The sequence below is a fragment of the Acinonyx jubatus genome, chromosome E3, assembly GCF_027475565.1.
Source record: "Acinonyx jubatus isolate Ajub_Pintada_27869175 chromosome E3, VMU_Ajub_asm_v1.0, whole genome shotgun sequence".
NCBI lineage: Eukaryota > Metazoa > Chordata > Mammalia > Carnivora > Felidae > Acinonyx > Acinonyx jubatus.
Window position 1 is genome coordinate 6155001 of NC_069398.1, and position 15611 is coordinate 6170611.

The following is a 15611-nucleotide window of genomic DNA, read 5'->3' on the forward strand; positions in this document are numbered from 1 at the left end:
CCGGCCCCGTGTGCCGCAGGATCACCGGCACAGGGACAGACCCCCAGGCGTATGGAGCACCAAAGCCAAGCGGCGCTGCCCGGGGTGAGGGGTGCACTGTCTCCTACAGGAGCTGGGACCCAGCCTGCGGACAGACGGGGGTGAACCGCCACAACCGCCGGGTGACGACTCCATTCGTGCCTCCCCCTCTCCTGGGGGCACTAGGTAACTCGCCGACATCTGGTTCGCTCAGGCGTCTGCCCAGATGTCTGCTCCACGTGATGTGAAACATGTGGCTCGGCTGACGGACTCGCAGCCTCCTCTCCCCAGAGAGGACTGAGTGGGAATGAAGGGCCAGTTGTTGAAATGACCTTCACTCAAGGCCAACTCATTCCTGCCCTATAACCACAAGAGGTTTTTTCTTTCTTTTGGAAAAAATGTACTCCCGTAAAAAAAAAACAAAAACAAAAGTACACTTTCCTTGCCTCGCCTCAGTAATGATCAACAGAAATGACAGTGTTCCCCGCCCAAGGCTTTTCTTCACTGAAACTACAGGAAGGTGAGAGAAGCGGCCCGAGGACACAGAGGGCTGTGCATCTTCGGCGGAACCAGGCTGGCAGTGGTTCCAAGAGCCCCGCAGAAGAGTAGTTGGGGAGAGAGCCGCTGGTCATCACGCGGACACCCAGAGGGGCCCGGGTCCCGTCTGTGACCTGACATTTCCACTTCCACCACCGCACCCGACCTGCCCACGCTTACACAAGGACACGAGCCTTCCCGGCCTTTGGGGCACCTGAGCTACCACGACCCAGGCCGGAGAGCAGCCCGCGGTCTGCAGGTGCCGGGCGGCCCCCACATCCAAAGCCCAGGGAGGAGGGTCGCGGTGTAGCCCCACCTCCCGCCGTGAACTCTAGGATTCACAATACACCTGCAAAATTCAGACTCACCTCTCCCGTTTACCCACATGGGAGGCTGTGCTCAGCTTTTCCATTTAATTTTTCCCCTTCCTGACGACGCGGCAATTCAAAACCTGCATGGGATTCTCAAGAGGAGGGCTGCGTTTTATTAACACTAATATTTGGTTGCCAAAAAAACCAGTGGCAGCTGGGGGTAGGGGCCAGGGGGATGTGGGCTTGAACCTCAGACTATCACCAGGCTGTGTGAGCGTAGCCTGCCCACCGACCTCTCTGAGCCTCCCGCTTTGTCACTCGGAAGGCATAACCAGTATCGACCACCCCCAGGGCCACTTGGAAGATCGAGAGAGACTCACAGCCGTGTCCAAGGCTGCATGGCAGGAAGCTGCATGTGACGGACTCGGGCAGCGCTCAATAATTATACCTTCCTCTCATCCTTCTCGAAACATCTGATCAGAAGATCTTTTTTTCCATTTGCACAAATTACATCTTTTTTCGCTATTCATAATTTCCTCTTTATTTTTAAAAGAAGATGGTGGGCTGGTGAGATGGGAGTGTGGGGCACACATTAAGGTTTCAATCCAGAATGGACAATTTTCTAGATTTCCATTACCCGGCTTCCATGCCCTATCTTAAACACAGCTGTCAGGACAAGAGGCTCATTAAAAAGATTGTTTTGACTGACGGCATGTTCATGTATCAAACTGGAAATCCATCCAAAAATACCCGGGGGAGGTAGACAGAGGTGGCAGCCAGCCGTGGAATGGAGAGGCTCTGCAGGGTGTCAAGCATGAAACTTGCTGGGGAAAAGGTGCTCCAGCCTGGACTTGAGACAGGGAGGTCTCGGAGGGGAGTGGCGGCCACTGAGATGGGAGGGGGCCTCAGGAAAGTCAGCTTCTGGGTCAATAACCAGAGAAAGAAAGGTGGCCATCAGGCAGATCGGCACGGCATGTGCCAGAAGAGTGAGCTTTTCCATGAGCCCTTTACCTGGTGGTCTTCCCTGGGGAACTGGCCACGCCCTTGTCTTCCCTCAGGACGACCACTGCCTCCGTGTGACCTCAGCCACCCGACCCCGCTGCTGACGACTCCAAGCCATTTCCCAGCCCAGACAGTTGTTGGACCGAGTCGAGGCTCCCTCTTCCCAAGGTCCCTGCAAGCAAAGGGCAAACTTGACTCACGCAATGCTTTCGCCCCCAACACCTGCTCCTCCTCTCGTGACCTTCCCCGGGCCGGCATGCAGTCACCTGCCCCATGGACACAGGCCATGTGTCCCACTGCTTTTGTGCTAGAGTCCGCTCACAGCGCTTTCGGCTCTGCACCCCCAGGACGGTCTCTGTGGCTGCCGGTTCCCCTTGTCTTCCTGCCTTCCTGGCCGCCCCCCTCTCTGTCCCCAGATGTGTCAGGACGACAGCGGCTTGAAGAAGTAAAAGGTACGTTTGGACTTACGATGTATTTATCCGTCTCACATAAAGAAAGGAGGCGGGTGGTCAGGGTGCATACAGTTTCGCTCAAGGATTTCACCAAATATGTTTTTGTGTTTGTGTTTGCAGGTTCCTTCTGTTTTTCTGCTCTGCCATTCTCAGCTTATGGCTTTGTCCTCAAGACAGCATGATGGCTGCAGGGCTTCCAGACCCTGTGTCCACATTCCAGGCAGGAAGAAGAGAGAAGGGCCAGCCAAAAGCTGTCCAGGAAGCCCCAGGGGCTAGATTCCAGGACAGAGGCAAGCAGTCACACTAGGTGTCGAGGGGTCTGGCAAGGCACATTTTCAGCCTGTCCCACTGGCATCCTGAACAAATCCAGGTTGGGAAAGAAAAAAGTGCATCGTGGACACACCGAGCAAGGCTGTTCTTTCTAAAATGCAAAACCGGACTGACATAAAACCTTTCCGTGCTTCTGTAACACCTGACGGTCCAGATCTCGCTCCTGTTACACACCACCAAACATCTCTAGTCCTGCTCTACTCACCAGTGGTTTCAAGGCCAGCGTCCACACGCACCAGGCTGTTGTGGGGCTCTGTCCTGTGGTTTGAATGCCCCCTTCCTGCCCACATCTGCCTGGTGAGCTCTTACCCTTCAAGCCCCTGCCTGCTTAGCTCCTTGAGGAAAGCATCCTGGCCCAGCTGAAACAAGCTGATTCTCCTTCCTCCTGATTCTTGAACATTCCTCTACTGTGGGTTCTTGCTTCCCACCTTGGTATCCCCTACTGGTCTGTGAGGACAGAGGGCAAATCTATTTAACTGGATACCCATCCTCAGAAGGAAGAGAATAGAACTACTGCTCTATAAATGACTGGTGGACAGATGGACGGTGAATGAGTATATGAAACTTGAGGCAACTCATAAGCTGTGTTAGAAGGTGTCCTGGAGGAGAAATTCCAAACTCCCCATTTTGTCAGTATTACCTACAGAGAAGTAGAGTTCCAGCATTTTCCGATCTTACAAAAGAATTACCGTGTTCCTCGTCAAAGAAGGCCTGATTATTACTAACAAGAGGGTGGAAGACAGAGACAGAGAAATAAGCACGGATTCGGAATCATGTCTTGTCACTTAAATGCCACATGACAAGCTACTTTACCTCCCTGAATGTCCATTTCCTCCATTTTCAAAAAGGGATGCCAACAGATCCCTCATGGAGTTGCTGTGAGTTTCAGAGATGATGGGTTTAATCCTCAGCACAGGTTCACTGCACGCTGGAAACACAACGCTTTTCAGCACTGTCCCTGAAATAAGATGTGAATGTGGGTTCTTTCTTCCTTGCCACAGGAGGCGTGGCTGGCCACCTTTTAATACCATGCCCCTCCCTTTTTCTCTTTGATGGAAAAAAGTCCTGATTTTGTTCCGGGAAACATCCTCCTCCAGGAGCTCATGGGCTTCCTCCCAGAGCCAAGGTCACGGCCGCGGTGGTAAATGTCCTCCTACAGCCACTAAGTGATGAGCTTGGAATTGGTCTGTGGCCCAGGTCTGGGTATGAAGCTGTGGGAAGAGATCTGCCGGGGTCCTGGGAAAGGTTCTGCTTCTTCTCAGAAGCCCCCCTCACTTCTGAATGTCAAGTCCAGAACTATGGCAGCCATCTGAGAAAGTTCAATCGGAGGAAAAGGCTGCGTGGAGTGGCGGGTGGGGGGCAGCAAGCAGAATCAAAGCAAGATCCTGGTCCCCGAGTTGGCCTGGCTGAGAGCCTGAACCATGCCCAGCCTTCTATTGACATGAGATAAGAAACTTCCTTACTCTCTGCAATGGGCGAGTTGGGACTTTCCCATAACAGCCAAAAGGAACTAACACTACCCTATACGGTTTAGGACAGTAACTCTCCTTTTGGGGTGACCAATAATCCACTTTCAAACACTATATAAACTAGCTTTTGGAAGCTCTTACAAAATAATAGACTTCACTTGTTCTCCAACAGGTCCCAGGATGGTTCCTTGATAGGGTGGGACTCCATTAGAGCACTATTTTGTCAGTGACCTTCCTGACATCCTTTCTCCGGCTCGCGAAATTGCTTTCTCAAGCATCATGCATTCAGTAGGACCGAGGCGTGGACCCAAGGCAGCGCAGTGGCACAGAGGAGGGGGAAGGTGGCTCGGTAACCTCAGGCCACGTCTGTATGACAACTCAGAGGCAATTTGGAAGTGAGAAACAGGTAACACACATCAGAGGCAGAGTGTGTCAATAAAAGACTCAAAACACGGTCAGTCAAAAACAAAGAAAGGAAATCTTTTCCTCCCTCAGATTTTAAGCTTTTCACATTTAAGATTAAATGTGGAAAGTGCTAAGTGGCATAATTTTTTGAAACAAACTGATGGCTCTGTAACTATTATCCTTATTAATGTAAGAGTCAATGGTGACTGATCTTAAGTACCTGGACCAGGGATTGTGAAACTACAGCTCAGGGACTGTTTTCTTATAAGGTGTGGGAATCAAGAATGCTTCTTAGCCTTTTAAATGCCTATAGGTAGGTTTATTTAACCATCTATGTAATACTCTTAATTTTGCCTGTTGGCCCACAAAGCCTAAAATATGTACTATCTGGCCATTTACAGAAACAGTCTGCTAACCCCGATCTAGATGCCACCACAGGGTATCTGTTAATTCTTTTTTCATTTTTGGAAAAACTGAGAAAATTCAGATGAGTACAAAAAATAATGCAACCTTTATATTCCCACCACCCACAGATAACAAATATTAACATCTTGTAATATCCACTTGCACAGTTTTCAAGAATGAAAAAATTATAATTATATAATCTTCATACAATTATAGTCCAAGTCCCCTTTGATGGCCACAAGCTACACCAGAGGCACCTGCCTTTACCTTTAAGGAATGGGTACATTTGGCCAGAGAGTCAGTGACTTTGACAAGGTTAAAACACCTTTTTTTTAACCTTGATCACAATGCTTCTAGGTGGATGGATCAAACACACAAAAAGCAGTCTTTGTCATGACACATGAGCTTGGCATACAGTAGGCAACCTCTAAAATCTTCTGAACTGAATGGATGTCCCCATCAAAGCAAACGTTTGATGGAGCGATTTCATGAAGACACAGCCATGAAGTAAAGGTTGTTAGGAATGAAAAGAAGAAAGAGGGAAGAAATGTCCCTGATATGGAGGCTATCCAAGGCAACAGGGGTGACACAATTCTCACAGTGTTATGGAAAATCATGCCCCTATCCAATAATAGCAGGCAAAGTATTTACACAGCTTCAAATGCAGTTTATGGAGAGAGGAATTTAAATATTAGAAACAAACGCCCAATGCGTCATGAAGTCCCCTCTAAGATGTCTACACTGACTGTAATTCTCTGCTTCCTTCCCTTTTCCCCTTAGACTGAGCTTTCCAATCTAGATGCCACTACAGGGAATCTTGTAAATCTTTTTTCATTTTTTGGAAAAACTTAGAAGATTCAGATGAGTACAAAAAATAATGTAACATTTATATTACCACCACCCACAGGTAACAAATATTAACATCTTGTAATGTCTGTTTTCACAGTTTTTAAGAACGAACAAATTACAATTATATAATTACAGGGAGATCATGACCTAAGCCGAAACCAAGAATGGGACACTTAACCGACTGAGCCGCCCAGGAGCCCCAAGAAAGAATTTCTTAATAACAAGAAAATGCTAATGAATAGACTGTTTATGAACCAAGCCCCTACGAAAACAAAACAAACAATGCCCAAGCTGTGCACCCTGGCAGAGGCACCTCTGTGTTGAATCACAAATCATACTAAAGACACGGGACTTCATAAAGCCAATGAAAGTGACACTTGGGGAACTGTCAGAATCGGGAGAGGGGAAGTCATCAACACCTAAGGCTGTGGCAGAAGAAACACACACACGTGTACACACGGGAGTTCCTGAGAAGGGCAATAATCAGATTACTGAGGATTCAGAATCAGACCCTTAGGAAAACTGATGAAACCTGTAATTATTTTTCTCTCATGCAAAAAGGACCCTCTGCTGTCAAAAGCAGGATGCTGTCGAACAATTATTTTAGTCTATTCAGACCAAGGAAACCAAGTCTACACTTGATTCATTCCTTATGCATTCCAAGAGTTGGTGCATGTTTGCAACAACAAACAACAGTTTAGCAAACACAAGCTAAAGTAAAATGGATTGCCATGATTTGTCTCTTTTTGCAAAATAATGTCTCAAATCAACCTTTATCTTTATTTCATCACAATTTTCTAAGACCTACGTTCCCCACATTTTTAACAATTTTTTAAGTCTGCTTACTTATTTTGAGAGAGAATACATATGCGCACGAAGTAGGGAGGGGCAGACGGAAAGAGAGAGAGACAGAGAGAGAACCCCAAGCAGATTCTACACTCAGTGTGGAGCCCAACTCGGGGCTCCATCTCACAACCATGAGATCATGACCTGAGCTAAAATCAAGTCAGATGCTTAACTGACTGAGCCACCCAGGCACCTACCATCCCCATTTTTTAAGTGAGCTTTTTCTGGTAGCCATGATCCTCAGCTAAGAGCCTCCCTGGACTTGTATCCCAAGGGAGCCAGCCAGGGTACAGATGTGGCACGGACCCCTCCCTGTTTTGTCTGCAGAAGGCATAATTCACATGCTCAAGGTCAAAGGACGAGCTGAGAAGCTCACTCTAGAAGAACACCGCTGCTTGCCAAGGCCGGAGGGGCATCTCACACCTGGGATGGACTCCCCGGAACCTCGCTCCACGGACCCCTCAGACGGTGCGGCTCCAAGCCTCCCTGTTGAGGCGGACCAGCTCCTTCCTGGGTTAGCCCCTGCAGAAGGGCAGGTGCAGAGTGGAAGTGGGGGTGAGCAGGTGGGCAGGCCCCAGCACAAGCTGGCCTGGCGCCTCGCTTTCTTGCCGTCAACACCTGTGCCCAATGCGCACTCTGCTCATTACACCGACAGCAGCATGGCTAAGAGGTCAGAGCGCTGGGGCAGGTGCCCAGCTCGGCCACTTCCCAGCTGTGTCTCTCTCTTTTCTTGTCTATAAAATCAGAGCAGCGGGACCTGTACTGTTGACGCACACTCATAGAACTGTGCTGTAATATTTAGTGAGTGGTAATTACTATGACACGAATGTAATGTTAATTGTGCTGTAAATGGCTTATGAAATAAAACTAGTACTAAGAAGGTTGGTTACCCTGCGGTTTCTAGCACCCACTGGTGGCACATCAGGGGCTGTCGCGGGGACATGGGACTCCAGTGTGGTGGGCAGAGGAGTAGCACGGTGCCTAATATGGTTAGAAAGTCTGGGGTCCCGACTCTGGCAATACTCCAGCAAGCCAGCAGTGGGCAGGGGTGCGACCTTGTGGAAAGGAGAAGATACATTCCCTACGCTTCTCTTTACCGAACGTGAAGTCACTCACAGTATCCTCAGGGTAATGATGTTAACGGCAGTAAGACGGGTAACACCAACGGCACTTTTGTGACTGAGCACCCGCCGGGAGCCAGACACTGTGTCAGGGAACTGGATTATCTTATCTGATGCCCACAAAAACCTGACATAGTACTACCTGCTTCACAGCTCTGTGACCGGGACAGGTGATTCCACCTCCTGGACTCAAGTCTGCCCGTCAGTGGCAGAGACAGAACACGGACACCTTGCGGGGCTGTTGTGTGGGCTGTGGTGACAATGAGCATGGCCACTGACGATACCATCGGTGTAAAACTGAACGTGACCCAGGGCGCCTGGGTGGCTCAGTCGGTTAAGCGTCCGACTTTGGCTCAGGTCGTGATCTCACCGTTCGTGGGTTCAAGCCCCGCACTGGGCTCTGTGCTGACAGCTCCGAGCCTGGAGCCTGCTTCCGATTTTGTGTCTCCCTGTCTGTCTGCCCTTCCCCTGCTCATGCTTTCTCTCAAAAATAAAATAAAGATTAAAAAAAAGAAAAATATGGAACGCGACCCATGGCTCTCAGGAAGCTTGTTCATCCTCTCCCTTTCTCAGCAGAAAAGCTGCTCTACTAGGTGTCTTCACTGGCATCTGGGAGGGAGCGAGACTCCACCCCCCCAAGAGAGACACAAGCACAGGCCGCAAGGCCGCACCCAGGCAGGGTGACCCAGCAGGACGTTCGTGGCTAAGGTAGTATCGCACCTGCCCTGGACATGCCCCCTCCCACCTGGGCAACGTTACTGCAGGGAGCTCCTTTCCGAGGCTCCCAGTGCGGCACAGGGTAGTGCTCTGTGTAAGACAAACACCAGAGAGAAGGGCCTCTCCTTCCTCCCATGTGTCTGTAATTTAAATTTAAAGATGACTCAGAAGCCAGACAGCCTCTGGGTGTGCTCAGCTCGCCCACCTGTACTAAGGACAGGTCACAGGGTCCTCCGCGTTGTTATCCAAAGGGGTGCCATTCTTTCACCTCTAAATCAATCATCAACATGCAAATGTGTTTGTTAAGTAAAATGAGAACACAAAAACAAAAACAAAGCAATCTCTAGCTTATTTTAAATAACAGTATTCTAAATGTTCACTTATATTGTTGGCCACGGTGGGGGCAAATACCTCTTAAAGGAAAGTGAGTCCAGGACCTAAAAAGTACCTTCCCAGAACCAGTATGGGGAGTCAGAGTGTTTAGCTAAACTAGGGATATTTCAGTTTCACAAAGGAATCCCACTGCTCGTGTGAAAATGACATTAATTGCTTTTTTTTTTTAAATGACCTAAAAAGAGAAGAGACAGGGTTTTGATTTCATAAACTTAAACAGTCGCTGCTGCTTCCCATGCACTTGTGCCTCGTTTCTGAAAGACCACGATGGATGGGGTTCTTCGATAGGATTTTATCATTTTTAGCCTGAGAGGGACCCACCATGCCGCAGAAGGAACCGCGGTCTGTCATGTTCATTACCCTCCACGGTGCCTAGCCTCGGGCCCCTGCTACTTGTTGAATGAGTAAATGTTGACTTAGCTCTGGAAACCAGCACACAGTTACACGTGCCAGATTCTCAATTTATAAATATTTACAGTCAGGACTTGATTTCGACTTTAATTAGCCCAACTGTTAAGGATACCTCCACAGTGAGAAACGAAACCCAACCCGTGGCACCAGATGCAGCTTCGGCAGTTGGGCTCTTATCTAGGTTTAGCGTGAACGACGTGCAGACATCCAGTGACTAAAGCATGATGGTTTAGGGTGCACTGATCAAAACAGAAAACAGATCCAACCCGGGAAAATGAACTCAAGACCAAATATAACTTAAAGAGGGTAAAATCCCTCAAGCTGCTAGGCCCCCAGAAACTCTGGATTCTACCGATGCTGAAAAAAGGATAGGTGATGCGTTCTCACTTGAGAGCGGGTGAAACTTTTTAAAAAATGTTCATTCGGGGTGCCTGGGTGGCTCAGTCGGTTGAGCGTCCAACTTTGGCTCAGGTCATGATCTCGCGGTCCGTGAGTTCGAGCCCCGCGTCGGGCTCTGTGCTGACAGCTCAGAGCCTGGAGCCTGCTTCCGATTCTGTGTCTCCCTCTCTCTGACCCTCCCCCGTTCATGCTCTGTTTCTCTCCGTCTCAAAAATAAATAAACATTAAAAAAAAAATTAAAAAAAAATGTTCATTCATTTTTGAGAGAGAGAGAAAGTGCCAGTGGGGGGAGGGGCAAAGAGCGAGACAGACAGAATTTGAAGCAGGCTCCAGGCCCTGAACCGTTGGCACGGACGTGGGGCTCAAACTCACGAACCGTGAGATCATGACCTGAGCCAAAGTCGTACACTTAAACTTAAACCGACTGAGACACCCAGGTACCCCAAGAGTTGGTTAAGAAAACAACCACTAGGATCGTTTTTTAAAATACATTTTATTTTTTTTTAATTTTGTAAATGTTTATTTATTTTTGAGAGAGAAAGAGAGAGGGAGGGAGGGAGGGAGACAGAGAATCCAAAGCAGCTCCGTGCTACCAGCACAGAGCCGGACGCGGGGCTCAAACTCACAAACCGTGAAACCATGACCTGAGCCGAAGCTGGATGCTCAAACGATTGAGCCACCCAGGCGCCCCTTAAAATGCATTTTAAACAAAGGGCATTGTGAGATGGCTGCCATTGTCTTGTGGACACATTTGCTAGATTCAGAAAAACCTGCCTATGACATCGTGTATTCACAGGTGTCTTTAGCAACGCATCAACTGGTTTAGAAAAAGTAATGGGGAGTCAAATTCTGTCACTAAATTCCAAAGGAATTTTTCCATCTAGTTGAGGGCTTGCCGGCCTCTGATAAAAGCAAACATAGCAAGTATTCCTTATCCGCACTGAAAAATCTCACACTCCTTGAGACACGGTCCATCTTCCCGCACATCCCAGGAGCTAAGAAACTTTCTGTCTAGCTTCACTTCCCGTAGTTTGTATTAGAAGAAGAGTTGCTAATTGCTTTCTTTCGCCACTTACAAAGTCACATTGGCACGTGCCTCTCCTCGAGGGGAGATTCTCGCACATGCCCTCTCGAGGAGACCCTGCCCCTCCCACCGGCATCCCAGGGCGAGAGGCACCGCCTATGGATAAAGCCAGACCCTGCGTCAAGCAAATTTGCCGGCTGTGGGCTCGCGGTGGGGTCCAGGGTCATCTCATGACACACAGCCCTTCGTGGAGCACATACTGTGTCCCCGCGTCACTTCAATCTGGTGCTCCCACCAACCCTATGAGGCTGGGACCAGAGCCCCCATTTGACAAGTGAGAAAACTAAGGCAGAAGGATGTTGGGCAGCTCATGTGAGGCCATGCAGCTGGGGAGTGCCACCAAAGGATCTGAATCCGGGTCTGTTTGAAACCCAAGCTTGTCTGCCGCCCTGTGCTGTGATATGGCCCCATCGCTCCCGCTGGTGCGCACCTGCTCTCCCTACACCACCTCCACGAGTTCGGCCCTACCCGCATGCTACTGGTGCTACTACTGACGATTTTTACCTTGAAGAGCTACTTATGTATTTTTTCAAACACATGTTAAAATAAACACCCAAGCGTTGGACTTAAGTGCCCCCACGTCACCTCCCACAGGGACCTCCAACGGGGCATGCCTCACCTGGGTGTGTCCTCCATGGAGGAACCTGAGGCTCGCTCTGGGCGGACCCTTCAGCGGGTCAGGCAGCTGCCGCGGTGGGGTCACCAGAAGCATGCTGGAATTAGACGCACGCACGGTGTGGACACGGTCTGAGGGCAGGGCAGGAATATTTCTCTGAGCCAACGGCGGGGAAAAGTACGACCTGCCAGCTCACACCTGGCTTTTGTAAGTAGAGTTGTGCTGGAACACGGCCACGCTCATTTGCTTATGTATGTCTGTTACTGCTTCCGTGCTACAAAGGCAGAGCTCTGCGGTTGCCACGGAGACCACAGCCCAAAGTGTTTACTGTGTGCCCCTTGGCAGAAAAAGTTCACCGAGACCCCTCTTTACGTGATACATTTCCCATCCAAAGCTCAGTTCGCCAACACTGATCCACAGGTAGTATCGACATTATCTATGATTCTGCTGATAAGTATGTGAATCAAATCTAATTCCATTCCACTTAGCCAATATTTGTTTATTGACAGGGCAACCACATGACAGTTTTGGCCAGAGGCTGGGCTTACAGAGGTGAATAAAGCTGGGATTCCATTTTTGGAGGAATCAGGACATAAACAAATAATTTCAATACAACTCAGAAGGACATCAGAGTAGAATCAGACGTTTTATTTTTCCTACAAAGTGGACCCTGGAAACCCGACCATTTTGTTCTTTCAAACTTTGAAATTTTCAAATGATAATTATGGGCTAAGATCTCTTTCTCCAGTTTTTTTTTTTTTAAAGGAATAAATACTGGAGATGAAACTATTTCTGTGAAATTACTCATTAACTTTTGCAGGAAAGATCAACTTATTGGAATGTTTCGTAATTGCCAAATTCGCTCTGGGCTCCCTACTACACAGTTCTCATCTCTATGTTGAGAATGGAAAAAAAAAAAAAAAAAAGGTATCGAGACATCAAGGGAGACGAGGTCAGTTAAAAGAGCCAGACTTTTGTTTTTTAAGATTGAGTTCTTAAATTGGAATCCGTATTAACTAGGTCACAAATTAACCTTTTGCTGAAAAAGGCATGAGGGACAGAGACAGTGGCTGCGTTCAACCACGATTTCATTATCTACTATCTGTCTTTGCAACTCAACTAGGTATCAGGTGAATTAAGGGGAAAACCAATTTCTACATCCCGTGGATGTGATGAAATTGATTATCCTCAGGCAGTACAAAGGAAGACCGAAAATAACGGGTGCAGCTCCCCATCTGTGCGTCTGTCCTGCCCTGATAACTGTTTATTTGCGCTGGCTGTTGACGACGCTTTTGTACCACACAAAGAAGGTTTTTCACTGAGCTTCAAAAGGAGAAACAGAATGCATCCGTTTCTAGGGAAACCTGAGCGGGGAGGCTCGCAGGCTTGGATTCATAGAACGCATCCCAACACACACGGTGGCCCATTGTATAGTAACACCCCTCCTCCTCATTTACCTCATCCCGTTTGAAAAATTAATGCAACAATGAGAGATGATTGTTGATGTTCGTTATTAAATCATTTATTCATCCCACACAATGATTCAGAATTATTCATTAAGCTTGCTGGAAGGAAGCTGGGTTTTACCTCCATGGTGGTTTGAGGAGGGATGTGCTCTTTAAAAGGATATTTTATAACAACACAATTATCATAATTAAAAGCTACCCTGATATTCTGATGAGCTTTTGACATATTTTTGAGTACCGGCATTTTAACTCAGGGAGATAAAGGAGACTGGAATAGCACGAGGGAATAATATTGCTGTGGGGGAAAAGCTGGAGGCAGCATTAAACAGCAGCATCACCCCCAATTTGATCACGGTCTTGAAGTTAATGAATCTTATGAAATGTCACTTGAACTCTGGCTTTCCCAAAGGAGTCCAAGAATTACACTGCTGTGAGCTGAGCGATCTCTGGGATCGTGAGTCATGGGTGCACAACATTCCCTAGGAGAGCCAACCTACTCATGCTTTCACCCTAAGCAGATCACTCAGCTTGCCACCGAGCTGGGTCCACATCCGGCCTGGATCTCTTCTTGACATTGCCCTTGGTTTGCTGTGTGTGTGGAAGGCCACAAAGCAAAGGGCCAGGCTTGGTAAGCCACTAAAACTGACAGGTGACAGCAGGAAGGACACCTGTCTCTCTGCTTTTCCCTGGTTAAGCAGGCTTAGGTGAAGTTCCTAACGCCAGTGGCCCACAGGACTCCGTCTCATACGTGAAGGTGCCTGGTGTGAACAGTGGGGGGCCACGTGGGAAGAGAGAAATTGGCTGGTCTATGAACCTGGAAAGCCAGCATCAAGGGAGGACTTCACGCAGAAACGAAAGGCTTGGACATATGCTCGATCCTTGGAACGCACCTTGAAAATCTCTGTGCCCAGGAGCTCCACAACAGCACGGCCCTGGTCTCTGTGGCCAGCATACAGTGGGTGCTAACCAAATAAATGGGCTGTGTCAGTCCCTCGTTCACTCTACAAACACAGATGAGGCACTGACTAGGAACTGACCTGAGCCAGGCGTCCTGAATGCAGAGATGAGCACAAGAGCACCCCCACACTCAAGGAACCGAGTCTAGCGGGTGACTGAGATAAGTCAACACAAACAAGTCTGCTGGGATCAAGGAGAGCTGAGGAAGAACCCAGGGCAGGGCTGGGGGCACCTCACGCAGAAGGTGCGGAAGGGAGTAGCTGGCCAGGTGAAACGGGAGAGTCAGAGACAACGGGGAAGAGTGGGGAGCTGGCTTTGCCCCGGGGCTGAGGGGGGCCAGAAGGGTGGGGGGCTGGAGAGCTGCCACTACGGCCCAGATGGTGGCCTCAAGGGGTGGACAGTCTAGAGAGATGTTAAGGCACTGGAAATACCGGAGTCTTATGGGCCGGGTGGCCCTACCGGAGATGGACCCGGCAGCGTTCCAGAGCCTGACGCCATTAAGGCTGGAGTAAGACTAGTTCCTTTGCTCAGTCTCACGCTTAGCAAGCGAGCTCCTGACTGGAACGTGGCTTCCCATGTCGTTCTGCCCACGGGAAGAGACCCCCAGCCCCCACCCCGTGAGCCGGGGCAAGCGGAGCCCACCTCCAAGACCCAGACCAGCTGGGGGTGTGCTGAGAGCTTGCGGGGCCGCAGGCCCGAGGGGGAGGTGGCTGGCGCATCCCAAGTACCCCGCTGCCTTCCGGGGCTCCTGGTGGGTGGGCAGGAGGCCTCCCCGGAGGCTGCCTGGTTAGAGCCGTGGGCTCTCTCTTTATAAATGCCTACAGGTCTCAACATCGGGGGGTGCCGGTGGGCCACACATGCACACGCCGCTCAAGAACGTGGTTGACAGGGAACAAAGAGCGGCCACGGGGATGGCATTTACTTCATTTAACATTTGATAAGAAAGGAATCACTTCTCTGGCATTAAATGTTCTCTCTGACATTATTCTCTGTTACAAAATAGTCTCCACGGTGGTGCTGATGCCATCTTGACACTTCATTTCCTTGTCATCAAAATGGTTTTCTGCACCAACTCAAGCATGGCATGAAATTTCAAAGGCCTCAATAGAAGTTTTCCAACTTCACCTCCATGGAACAGTTGGATAATGTCTCCAATTATGCAAGCCTTTTGTAAAATGTCTCAAAAATACAGAAGGGCCTATTGTACATTTAACAAGTAAATGCGAACACATTTAAATGCTCGAAGATGAAAAGAAGAGTATAAGAAATTTTGTTTTTTTAAATGAACGTTTGCTATGGGGTCAGGCCGCCACCTCCCTCTCCCTACCTCCTAACAAACAAGTGATGTATTCGAATTTTAGAAGCATTTGACGAAGTACACTCTGGAAAGATCTGAAAGGAGGCATTAAAACCAAAACAAGAGACCCAACAGTTGTCAAAACCGGAATCCTGCCAAGTCACTGGTCATGCAGGGAATCGGCTTGGGATGACCCATTTCACAGGACAGAAACACTACAGGTGCTGCGGGGAGGAGAGAAGGAAGTGTGCGGACCAGTAGGCCGTCCGAGGGCTTCACGGTGTGTGTGTGCATGCACACGCATGTGTTAAATATGTGATTCGCCAAACATTTATAGCAGGTTAAATCTGACTAAATACATTCCTGTCTCCTCGATCTGGGGGAGAGTTTAGTCCCTGTTCTAGGAAAAGTGATGAGGCTCCAGGACACCCACGTCCCAGGACTCCCCGGGGTTACATCCAACACTGGTAAAGCCTGGCTCTTGAAAATCACCTGCCGTTGGGCAAGTTCGTGCTTCACAGAGGTA

General features: G+C 48.9%; 1 protein-coding gene across 1 annotated transcript in view; it reads right to left on the reverse strand.

The window, feature by feature from the left end:
* CPPED1 (calcineurin like phosphoesterase domain containing 1) overlaps positions 1–15611 on the reverse strand; it is a 108005-nt gene that overhangs the window by 23385 nt on the left and 69009 nt on the right. The window lies entirely within an intron of this gene.